This window comes from Anabrus simplex, chromosome 5 (assembly GCF_040414725.1).
Source record: "Anabrus simplex isolate iqAnaSimp1 chromosome 5, ASM4041472v1, whole genome shotgun sequence".
NCBI lineage: Eukaryota > Metazoa > Arthropoda > Insecta > Orthoptera > Tettigoniidae > Anabrus > Anabrus simplex.
In genome coordinates this window covers 197,816,844-197,829,375 of record NC_090269.1, presented here as the reverse complement: position 1 = coordinate 197,829,375, position 12,532 = coordinate 197,816,844, and the positions used below count along the sequence as shown (strand labels likewise).

The 12,532-nt window shown below is 39.4% G+C and overlaps 1 protein-coding gene across 2 annotated transcripts in view; it reads left to right on the top strand.

Annotated features, from left to right (window-relative positions):
• Cap-D2 (CAP-D2 condensin subunit) overlaps positions 1 to 12,532 on the top strand; it is a 410,800-nt gene that overhangs the window by 320,921 nt on the left and 77,347 nt on the right. The gene's annotated exons all lie outside the window — the stretch shown is intronic.

Genomic DNA, 12,532 nt, shown 5'->3' with positions numbered 1-12,532 from the left:
TTTAATTGTGTACTGAATAGAGTGGTACTATGTTAACACATTCCTTTTTAGCATAAATTTCTTATGAGTACATCATTTTTCTTATGCTCGAGCCCTTGTTTTATCAAGCATGTGTTTAAAAACTGGATATTGGTTAACCCTATGTCCTTCTCAAGTATATGAGCATTAGAGCGTTGATCATACTGATAAGTAATTTGAAAAAATATGGTGATATCTCGGCCATTGTCATTTTATCAGGTGTTGAAGTTAGCCAATCAGATCGCTTGGTGGGTGATTTCAGATGGGCTTTGCGAGGCAGTGTTGCTAAATCTGCACATAGCTTTGGAGATAGGCTCGGCCCACAGCAAGCATACTACGGTGTAATTGCCTTAAACCTAAGGCGTGTTAGTGTTTGATGCTCATTTCCCAGTATGGTTCTCAAGCCCGAATAAGCCTTGCACAGATTTAGCAAGACTGCCTTGTAAAGCCCATTTGAATTCACCCGCGAAGCGATTTGATGGGCTAACTTCAGCAGCTGATTAAAAAGGACAACGGTGCGAGATATCGACATAACTTTTTCACATTACGGATCAGTATGTCCAACAACTTAATGCTCTTATAATTGGTTCACGTTGTTTCCGACCACCGTGTATATTATGCCTGTACTAGCTAAGAGATTGCATGCAACTGCCCTGGGGTTGGTACGTCCATGTGTCTGATGGATGTACAAAAATACGAAAGGAATTTCAAGGAACACGTATCCTTAAAATAATCCACAAAATTAAAACAAACAACATTATTAACAAAAGTTCAGCTTGAAGAAAAATAATCGCCTTGATCAACTAGAATTAACAAATGCACACATGTATGAGCTGAAGGAATCCCTCAAAAAGTAAAGTTCCTGTTCAAGTGAATCAATTTCAGTTACATGGTCAATGACTGTTTTGATTTAAATTGTTTGAATTTTAAATTTACTCATTTACAAACTTGAATCCTGCACAATCCAAAATTTTTCAATAAAATATTACTTGATGCTAGTTAATCTCTTGGAACTATCCTTCAAAATGATAACATTCAGTTTAAGTTTTGCAACTTGCTGAATGCTTACCAGTGCCTACTGGCTTAATCACAAATTACGTTATTTTACATGAAACTAAGCTTCACTTTTAAGTCTCAAATCTTGTTTGAAAATATTTGAACACAAGCTTCTGTTATCTAATTTCAGGAAACTACTTCAATTTTCGATCACGTTGTTTAGTCTTTGATCACACTATCAATAATCTTTATTTACATGTACTTATACTTCATCCACAGCTAATTCAAAGTAAAGAGACACATTTAAGTCATCTCTCTATTTCTGAAAATTAGAAATAACGACACTGGATAAAATCAGCACACCAAGGCATAAAATACAATCGGCACTAATGTCATTGCAGAAAATGACTTGCTGGCAAACAAAATATTACATCAACGATGAGCTGAAAATAAAACGTGCATAAAAATTCACACCACACAACGTAATTCCGAAACCAAGGATCCCGATAATTTACAAAATTATTTACACATCTGTCCACGATTATTTTTAATGGAAACTTATCACAGTGGGTCATAGTGGACTAGTTAATTAGTTAGTTCACTAGTTAATTCCGGATGGTCCTAACTTAATCCGTGACTGGTATATCGGGTTTGTCACTTACTTGTACTAAGCATCAAAATCCTTCAGAAACATGAGGAAATAAGCCATATAACTGAATGAATGATTAAAAAAGAATAACATTCATAAAATTTTATTTTTCACTTTTAAAAGCATGGCGTCAAATACCGCATGAAAATAATGAACTACCGGGCGGGTTGGCCATGCGGTTAGGGGCACGCAGCTGTGAGCTTGGATCCGGGAGATACTGGGTTCAAACCCCACTGTCTTAGCCCTGAAGATGGTTTTCCATTGATTCCAATTTTTCAACCAGGCAAATGCCAGGGTTGTACGTTAATTAAGGCCATAGCTACTTCCTTCCCACTCCTAGGCCTCTCCTGTCCCATCATCGCTATAAGACCTACCTGCTGGTGTTACATAAAACAAATCATTTAAAAAAAAGTTGAACGAAGTAAGTACCCATCATAAATTGCAACCATCAATTCACACGTGCACAATCAGTCAATTAGTTATTTAATGATCTGCATTTATGGCTGTCGCTGAGGTAGCAGATTCTGTATCAGTTGTTTACCTAGCTTTTTATAAAACTCTTTTAAAGAACTTGAGTATTTATCGAAATTTCCCGTGTTAATTTATTCCACTTCCTTACTCCTCATCCTATAAATGAATATTTGCCCAAATTTGTCCTCTTGAATTCCAACTTAATCTTCATATTAAGATCTTTCCAACTTTTGAAAGCTCCCCTGAAGCTAATTTGTTTACAAATGTCATTCCATGCCATTTCTCCACTGACGGTTCAAAACATACTACTTAGTAGACCATCTCGCCTCCTTACTCCCAAGTCTTCCCAGCCCATAGTTTGCAACATTTTAGTAACACTACTCCTTTGTTGTCAATCACCAAGAACAAATTGTGCTGCTTTTCTTTGGATCTTCTCCAGTTCTCGTATCAAATAGTCCTTCTGCAGGTCCCATACATTTGAACCATACTCTTAATTGGGGTCTTACCAGAAACTTATATGCACCCTCCATTACATCCTTACTACAACCTGTAAATACTCTCATAGCTATGTGAAGAGCATTTTAACTATTAAATGTTAAACATTAATTTATTGAAACCACCTATTCAATACTGGTTGAGTCTTTATGACTATAACAATGTCATTACATTAAGTTTGAGTATGGTACATGTTTCACCTGGCATTGCAGGCATCATCAGCCATTAATTCTATCTCCAAGACAGAGCTCTGAGTGGATGCTATTTTAGGATTAATCATAGTCAATATTATTTATATAACAGTGCAAAGGAGTGATCAAGCTGTCCATGTTTTAAAGTTCTAATGTGACATTTTACTCTTGTTCACATTGAATGGAAATATATTGACTGATGCGTAGAGGCGCGTGGCTGTGAGCTTGCATCCGGGAGATAGTGGGTTCAAATCCCACTGTCGGGAGCCCTGAAGATGGTTTTCCGTGGTTTTCCATTTTCGCGCCAGTCAAATGCTGGGGCTGTACCTTAATACGGCCGCTTCCTTCCTACTCCTAGGCCTTTCCTATCCCATCGTTGCCATAAGACCTATCTATGTCAGTGCGACGTAAAACAACTAACATAAACTAACATTATAAGTAAGTGGAAATTAATGAAATCTTACTTGCTATATGTCTCGGAGGAGAGATGTGTTCATTGTGATGTCCAGGAACCCACTGTCCTGCCCCCAGAAATACATTTAATTTTATAAGCTAATGAAGAGCATTACACGCCATTTTCATTGCTGAAGAAGCTACTTGCAGTCCTATTGGCCAACATAAAGTGGCACGTAATCTCATTTCCGTCAATTATGATGGTCATATTCCATTACCAACCCCAGCACAATAAACAAACAAGCAAATGTAACATGTTAAGGAACCAATGAATTTTGAAACCTTCCCCTCAAGTTAGGTTTCTGAACCTATCACATATTCGAAAGCTGTCTGCCATTATCCTGAGCTGGTGGGCCTTAAACGATGGCGGGCAAGGCTTTCCCCTGCCTCTACAAACGTAAGCACTCTAGACTGGGGCGATGAAGAAGACAACATGGCCCAAAAGCTCCCAGCTGTTACAGCAGAGGGGAAGGTTCCAGAACTCTCTAGGCTGATGGCCTGTACACACCTTCAATTTTGATTTGTTACAAAATTTTGGACCAACATTTCTGATTGGCTAATAATTTAAGAAGGAAGGAAGAGGTAGAAGTGCTAGTAACGTTAGCACACCAAAAAGCAATCTACAAACACTTCAGTTCAACAAACTTAAAAAGTACAGAATTCCTTTGAAAATTAATTGTCCACCCTCCCCCCAGAGAGGCACGTAAGTCGACAGTAGAAACATCTGAAGATTAAAGTTCAAAATTCTTCCAATGCACAGTTACAGCCGCTTCCTTCCCACTCCTAGGCCTTTCCTATCCCATCATCGCCATGAGACCTATCTGTGTCGGTGTGACGTAAAGCAACTATAATAAATGTAAGAATTTTAACTTCAACCTATTCAATACAGTACAAGATGTTAACATGTTAGTTAAGCATCATTAAATTAGTTGAGACATGTTTCGCCCCTATTGTGCGGCATCATCAGTCATATCAATACTTCAAAGTTCTACCAGACGTCTGGTTAGAAAGTTGTAAAACATGTTGCATAAGTGAATACATTAAAAAACTTTACAATATCTTATAATTAACAAAATATCACATTGATTAAAAATATGTTGCACATGCTTGTGAATTATCACTTAAACAAGGCTGTCATATGTTGTAATAAATGACAATAGTGATAGTCTAAAATCTTAATCTAAAATCTTATGCGATCCTAAAGTTCGAAGACAATTTAAAATGTATATACAAATATTGGGAATGAATACAGAATACATACAATTACAAATACTATACACGTATTTTACATGTGAAATGATGTGGAAAAGCATTCCAAATTCGTGCTAATTTCACTTAAATTTGATCTTTATATTACGTTCATGATGTGGTCTAATGGAATTAGCATCAAGATGTGAAAGTTAGTATGTGATTTATAACCAACTCATGTGAAAGCGTTGCATTACGTCGTAATTCAACCTAGATGTCCAAGTTGCATGATTGTATTTTACACCCAAATAAGTTAGTCCGCTGAAGTATCCATGGGCTAATTCAACTCCGTTGAACACAATGTATGAGACGGAGTGCCATAGTGCATGTAAACAACAGTTGATATTTGATTCAAAATGTGCCTCTGTTGGAACAGTTGAACTAATGGTTTGAATGAGGGCGGTTGAGGTGTCGTTTAATATCTCCAAAAACCTCTTAGCAATAAGTTAACTGCCCATCAACACTAAAGATTTTCACATATGTAAAACAGCTCAACATTAATTACATCGCACAACGTTTTGACTGTCACCCGTTTCAACTAATAAACCGACATCGCATACTCCAGCAACTGAAACACACCATCAAAAGTTCAAAACATTAGTCAAATGGGAAGATATTGCCATTAAGGACTTTGACACCACGAACCTTCTACGCTGGCATAGCAGGGAGGAGAGGTGAACTCCCACGTGGCGTGTGTCAGGTGGCGGATAGGGGGGTCCTAACTGGCTTGCCGGCGGACTTGAGGGAAATAAAATACCTCTCGCGGACCAAACACACTAACCCCTGCAGGTGGGGGATGCACATGTAGAATACACCCGAGGTATCCCCTGCCTGTCCTAAGAGGCAGCAAGAAGGGGCAACCTAGGCGTGGACATGGATTGCGGTTTGGTATAATGTGTTGGACCTCCTGTGGATGGGAGAGGCTGAATATATCCACAGGTAATCCCTGCCTGTCGTAGAAGGCGACTAAAAGGGTCATGTGGCCATGGTCCCCTCTTTTTTTTTGAGGGTTAGTTGTAGACATTTCAAAATTTTTGATGTGTGTGCTGCTCGGAGAGGGAGCTCCTACGTGTGCGACTACGCTCGAAAGCCCGTGTCAGTAACCAGGCAGGAAGTGGTGGGTGGGAGTGTCATGTACCCGGGCAGTAGTATCCGCCTGACAACACAGGTCCCCGCACAGCCAAATGCCAGGACATATTCTTATTAATTATTTTTATTTATTTTTCCCTATAGTTAGTGCTCTGTATACACTATGGGGTACATGCTATTGCGGGTGACTGAAGAAAGGGAGTCTTAGTACTCATTGCCTCAGTCCTCCCGTGTTAGGCATCGTTCAACATTGGACCCCGGGCAGTACCTGCTATGACCAGGTGGGTATTGCCTTGGCTGCTTGGTTCGGCTACAGAGACCCGTGATCGGAGTGGGTGGCATTCGGGGAGGATGATTTCGGGCATGGCGTCGAAACAACTTCCGCAACCCTTTGGGAACAAGTGCAGCGAATTAGTCTGGGTTCCAGCTTCCCTAGGTTGAGCTCGCTAGTCTATTGATACTTGTTTCCCTCTACACCCTCTGGTGCAGCGGGTCCAGGACCTGCTGGCCGGGTGTTTGGATGCTGGCACCAGAATCACTTTTATGTGGCTCCCAAGCCACGTGGGTGTAGAGGGAAATGAATTAACAGATACGGCTGCCAAGGAGGCAGCTACACTGCCCCCTTTGCCTTTCAAGGTTCCAGCAAGTGACATTCACACTCAGCTGAGACATCTGGTTATGTCCCATTGGGAGATGGAGTGGCAGGCCGTTCCACTTCCAAATAAGCTGAGAGCGATAAAAGGAACAACGAAGGTATGGAGGACTTCCCTTCGGGCTTTGCGGAGGGAAGCCGTTGTATTACCATATTTACGCGAATAATCCCCGCCACCGAATAATGCCTGCACCCTAATTTTAGGAAGGGTCATTTAAAAAAAATGAAATGAAATAAAATTCCTTGCATCGTAGAGGTAACATAGGCATAAACAAACATTTTATATCACTCCATGATTTATTAAAGCTTAAATAAAAGATATAAACAGTACATAAATCACAGTATCAGATACAAATTATAAATAGTACATAAGTTAGCAAAGTGCAGGATTCACATAAAAAAAAAAAAAGCAAACATAACATTACACTATGATTGTAGTAGCAGCGCCCGGCATCCTGCAATAGAAAAACCGCATTGTAATTGTGTATCTTAAAATGGCACAGAAATACACAATATAAAATAATGAAATAAAGATACTGTACATTAATACTCCCTTACCTGTAATCTTCTTAGCATTCGTCATCACTGCCAGAATCGCAGTCTTCCCCGTTGTCGCAATCATCGTTCTCCCACAGTACATTGTCCTCGGTTCCGTCCAGCAAATTAGAGATCCCGCATTTCTTGAAACTCTTCTCCACCAGTCGCAAAGGAGTGGAATCCCAAGCACGTTTTATCCGTTTGCAAATCTGCCTCACTTCTGGGCGCTTGATTTTACCAATAGGCGTAAATTTGTGCGCTTCATCTGCCATCCAACGTGTGTACAGTTGTTTCACTGCCGTCTTAAAAGGCCAGTTAATGCACACGTCAAGTGGTTGGAGAACGGATGTTAGATCTCCTGGAATTATTAACAAGTCCGTTCTACTCCTTGTCAAAACATCGTGAACTTCTTGAGTAGTGTGCCTGCGAAAACTATCTCAAACGAGCATACTTCTGAGATTCAGTAATGCTCCAGGGCGCCGTTGCCAAACCTGCTTTACTCAGTCTGTTATTAGGCTATTATCTATCCACCCTTTGGGTTGCGCTGTTACGATAATGCCTTTCACATTTAGTTTTGGAATTGTTTTTTGTTTAAATATGATGTATGGGGCCAGTTTTCTTCCATCTGAGGTTACACAAAGCATAACCGTACATCTTTGCTTCTCATTCCCTCCAGTTCTAATCATGACGTTGGATGCACCTTTTTTTGTTTACAGTACAATCAAGCGGCATTTCGAAGAAAATTGGTGTCTGGTCCACATTGCCTATTTGTGAAAGTATATAACAGTTTTTCTTGCGTAAATTGATGACATATTTGTGAAAATTCAGAATTTTATCTTCATAATCTGTTGGAAGATGCTGCACGATGGTAGTTTTTCTTCTAAAACTATAGCCGTGATGAACATAAAATCGTGAAAGCCATCCACGGCTAGCTTTGAATCCCGTAACACCTAGTTCTTTTGCAATCGATTGGGTTTTAAGTTGGCACATTTCACTTGTAACGGCACATCCGAATTGTCTCTTTTCGTCAATATACGCACATAATCTTGCTTCAATCTCAGGAAACTTTGCTTTCTGTCCACAAAATGCCCGGCGATTACTACTAGATTGCTGAAGCCGTAATTTATTTTTTCGCCAGTTACGAATACAGCTCTCGTCTACGTCGTATTTTCTTCCTGCTGCACGATTTCCAATTTCTTCTGCGTCTTTTATAATCTGCAGCTTTTCTTTGGCTGTGAAAGACCTATAGCGTGTACCTTTAGTTGCCATCTCGAACACGTGCTTTACTTCAACTGACACACACAGAAGAATGACACTACGGGCCATGCAAGATAGGCGCATTGCACCATTTCCAGACGCTTTGACATTCTAGCCGGCGCGGACTGGAGGGTAAAAGCCGGCCAGCGGCATGCCAGACGGGAAGTACTGTCACCACCTGTTGACAGGTCGCTGAGACGGCGAACATTTATGACATGCTTCTAGCTGAGGCAGCGGCCACCCTGTCATCTGAAGTAGAGCCACGAGCACGAAAGTGTAAACATTTTTGTCTTGTTATATCTTTAATTCCAAAGCGATGACCTATATTTTTCGTGGGCTTAAATGTTTCTCGAAAGTCTAAATTAATTCTTAACATCAAACCCCGAGAAAGTGTTGAGGGAAATTTTCGAGATAGTAAGGAAGGTAAATGGGCGGGCCAGTTTCAATGCCATAAGATATTTGCCGCTTTTATACGTATCAAATATTGTTGTATGCAGAACATTTTTATTGAAATCATCGAGGTCCGTCACTGGCTTCTTCCTCTTAGGGTTCTTCCCTGGCGGCCTGAACACTGCTTTATTTTTATTTCCGTAGCTTGTTTTATCCTCTGTACTGTTCGCAGTCCGATACCACACACGAGTGCTCTCTTCGTTTGAGGCATGGCAACATGGCGTTCCTCACGTTACCCGCCTGCTGCTGCATGCTTACAAAATACAAATACACTCTAAATACTATTTCCCTCGCCTGTTGATGCAATACTCGTCTTTTTGCTCTTCCTGGATCCATCGTACACATGCAAATAATTTCCTAAATACGTTACAAATAAAACTCGAAACATTCACTCGTGACCCGCACAAACAGGCACCTCTTACTGAAATGATTCTATTGGCTCAGCAGAAAACATGTCATACTACAAAGCGCGCGAAAGTTACTGCGCAACCCTCTTCAAACCTCCTTCTCGGCTGCGTTCTACTCTAATGAGTATGTAAGATTGTCAGTACTATACTGATGAACAAAATCGTATTTAATAGCAATATTTCCCGCTAGATTCAAGCTTGACGCAAATAAAACCTGCACCCCAATTTCTTACCCCAATTTTTTTTTTTTTATGTGCGGGGATTATTCGCGGTATGTCGTCTTTGGATCGGCCACGGTGACCTGACTCGCTCAAATCTTTTGAAAGGAGAACCCCCTCCGGTGTGTACCTGCGAATGACTTTATACTGCATAAGTTTATACTGAATAAGTTGATTGTGAGCGACTGCAAAACAACCAATAATTTTGTGAGATGGACTAAACCGCAAATAGCCTTATCTGTGATTGCAGTTTTTTATTCTGAAAGTGGACGCTAAAAACTACGCTTACATAAAGTCTGCTGGGACAGTTATTATAAGAGATACTGGCTTTCCAACACATTTAGCCTTATCTGAATTTCCCACAAATATCTAGTCCCACTCATAACGTAGATCATTTCAGAGGTGCCAACTGCTACGGAATATCCGTAATTATTATGGTATTCCCCTCGTGATTACAGCATTACAGTCAAAGGGTAAATTAAAGTATGAAGGCTTTCACGGCCAGTGTCAATATAATAAGAATCTCTCGGGCTATTATGCCGTGGTCCACTCCTCTCGCTTCTTCCAGATGTTTCGACTACTGCTGCGGTAGTCATCTTCTGTGGCGTCGTGTAGATACGCTCTCCTGTATCCCACTGGCGACTCCTACGAGAAAAATTCCATACAAAAGCATCTGGTGCGTGGGAAACAAGTTACAAAGAATATTTTATGACAGAACTAACTGATAGTGTGCAAATTTATTGTGTAATAGGATATATTTTAGAATAGATTGTTGTCGGGAAGGGCAAAGAGGGAGTCGTTATCCAGCAGTCCAGAATCTCAAACTTAACAAACAATATTTTCAGGTACTGTTAACCCAATCACTGCTAAACCTGTATATATACGTTTTTGAATGCCGTGCCACGTCCGCCAAACTTGTGTATATATGTTTTGGTGCCGTAGATACTTCACCTATCTCACAAATGAACGCGATATAATGTCATGCTTTGAGATTCCGTGGAAATGCTCAAAGAAGTTCTGTACTGTAGATATACCACTACTTTTCATGCGTTCTGAAAGCGATATGCTGTTATTTCAGCTTCGTTAGAGTGGAGCATCTTTCCCGCTGACGTATAGCCATCATGGCGTTTTGAAGTATACATTCATCTCTTGTTGATGAAGAAACGGAATGTTTCCTCATAAATAGTGATTCTGGAGAGCTATATTTTGATAATGAAGGTGGAGAATATCTAAGTGGCAACATTGAACTACAAGAAAGTGCGAGACAAAGTAGTAATGATTAATCTCGTTCAGAATTATCACCCCTTCCACAGATAAATAATTTTTTCCCCAAATGTAAATGATTTTTATATTACCAGTTCTTGGATCAAGACTTTTTATATTATATTTCAGTAATAGTATCACCGAGCGGAGTAACCACGCATATTAACATGCTACGGCTATGGAACCAAGCTCTGCACTCAGCAGGCGGGTGGATTCGAACCTCACCATCAGCTGTCCCGATAATTTCTTTTTTTTCCTTTGTGGTTTCCCTTTTGCACTCCCAAGCAAATGCCGGGACAGTTCCTATTCATAAGCCACAGCCGATTCCTTCCACTTCTGTACCCTGTTTCATTCACCATCATCATTCATTTCATATTCATTATCTTCTCAACTGAGGTTTGCGTCCGGAAGGGCATCCGGTCGTAAAATATGGTGTAAAAATATAATTTCACTTCATCCCTGACATCGTATTGGGCTGTATTCCATTAATATTATCAATAAATATGTATCTGTCAAAGTGCTTCTTCCTTAAAAAAAACCAGGCCCATAGGGCTCAGCTGGTCATCAAAACTTGGCAGTGTAAAGGTTAATCAGGTACAAAACATATTTAATATTAAGAATTTCATTTTTTGTCTGTATTGACTCAAGATTTACAATGCTTATAAAGTTAAAGGTTTCCACCTATTCAATACATTAACATAATAATTCAATTAAAATATCACATGTTTATTTAAAGTATCATGGTATACATTATGGGATCGGTTTCGGCATCCAGTGTGCCATCATCAGCCATTGAGATATTGATTGCAAGGTATATTAGAAAAATAAACGTATAATACTATTAGTGCAGTGTAAAATGTATGCTTAGCATACTATACTAACAACAAATCTTAAGTCATTATATGTAGGCTACATTAAAATGTGGCTAAGTGACAAATACCAATTATTCTGTAGAAAATAATATGTCTTAAAAAACACAATATTATCTTGTGCGTCCATATCTTTTATCTCCATAAAACTGAAAAACTCGTTATGTTCAAATATTTTTTGCAAATATCATGGGTCATATCAGTTAAATTTTGTGGATTTTTTGTGGTATGACGAAGATGAACGCTTACTGTTTAATTACAGAATTTCAACCTCCTATCTTTGTTGCATAACAAATGACAGTTTTTTGTGCTTCCTGAAAAATTTGTTTATCTGCACATAACGGGTTTGGCAACTCGACGACTTACATATAAAACGGAATTGTGCCTAATTTATAAATATTACCAGACACATGTCCCAATAAATGGCGATTGCATCGGATAAATCTTATGGCAATTAGCAATACGAATTTTTACGCCTGGGATTCGATTGCTGTACCGTTACATGTTGACCTGAATTATTTTCTCTGGTTGAAAGATGTAATCCTAGAAATTTATGAGACAACTATTTTCTGTGTTGACATGTGTGAACAAATTAATTAATTTATTAATTAATTAAACTCAAATAAAACCTATAACTTTAGTGATGTATGAATGAAAACAAATGGAAGAATCAGAAAATGAAAGCGTAAGCTTCTGTCTGCTCCACACAGCCTGAAGTTATTGCTTGCAAATTTCTTGTAAGCACGTCTGCACAGTATGGCTATTGACATTTTGTAGGAAGAGCATTGCCACTTGCTCTGTTGTTTATACGGCTGATTACCCACGTGCCCATTGTCACACCTGTGTGCCAAATCCGTACCACATCCGAAAACTCTACTAAACTTAACAGTAATGACATGTATGTGCTGCACGTTGTTGAACCTATGAAGTAACTAAAATATGTTCTTACTGTATTCTCACTGTAAATTTTATATTAAAAAATATTTAATTAATAATTTGTATGGGAGTTATATCTTAGTACGATTGAAACTGATTTTAATGTAGCCTGTCCTGTAAGCATTAAACCTACAGTATACAACGTGTGTTCCATAAATAATGCGACCAATTTTTTTCTGATGCAACTGTACACCGCAGCGTGTTCTAACCTGCTGGGCTAGGTGGAGGGGGGTGTTAGCTTCAAACGCTCTTTGTCTCATTCCGGAGAGTCAGGACGTGCGTTTCCGTCAAGCCCGTTTTGCGTTCATGTAACACGGCACAATGGATCGTTCT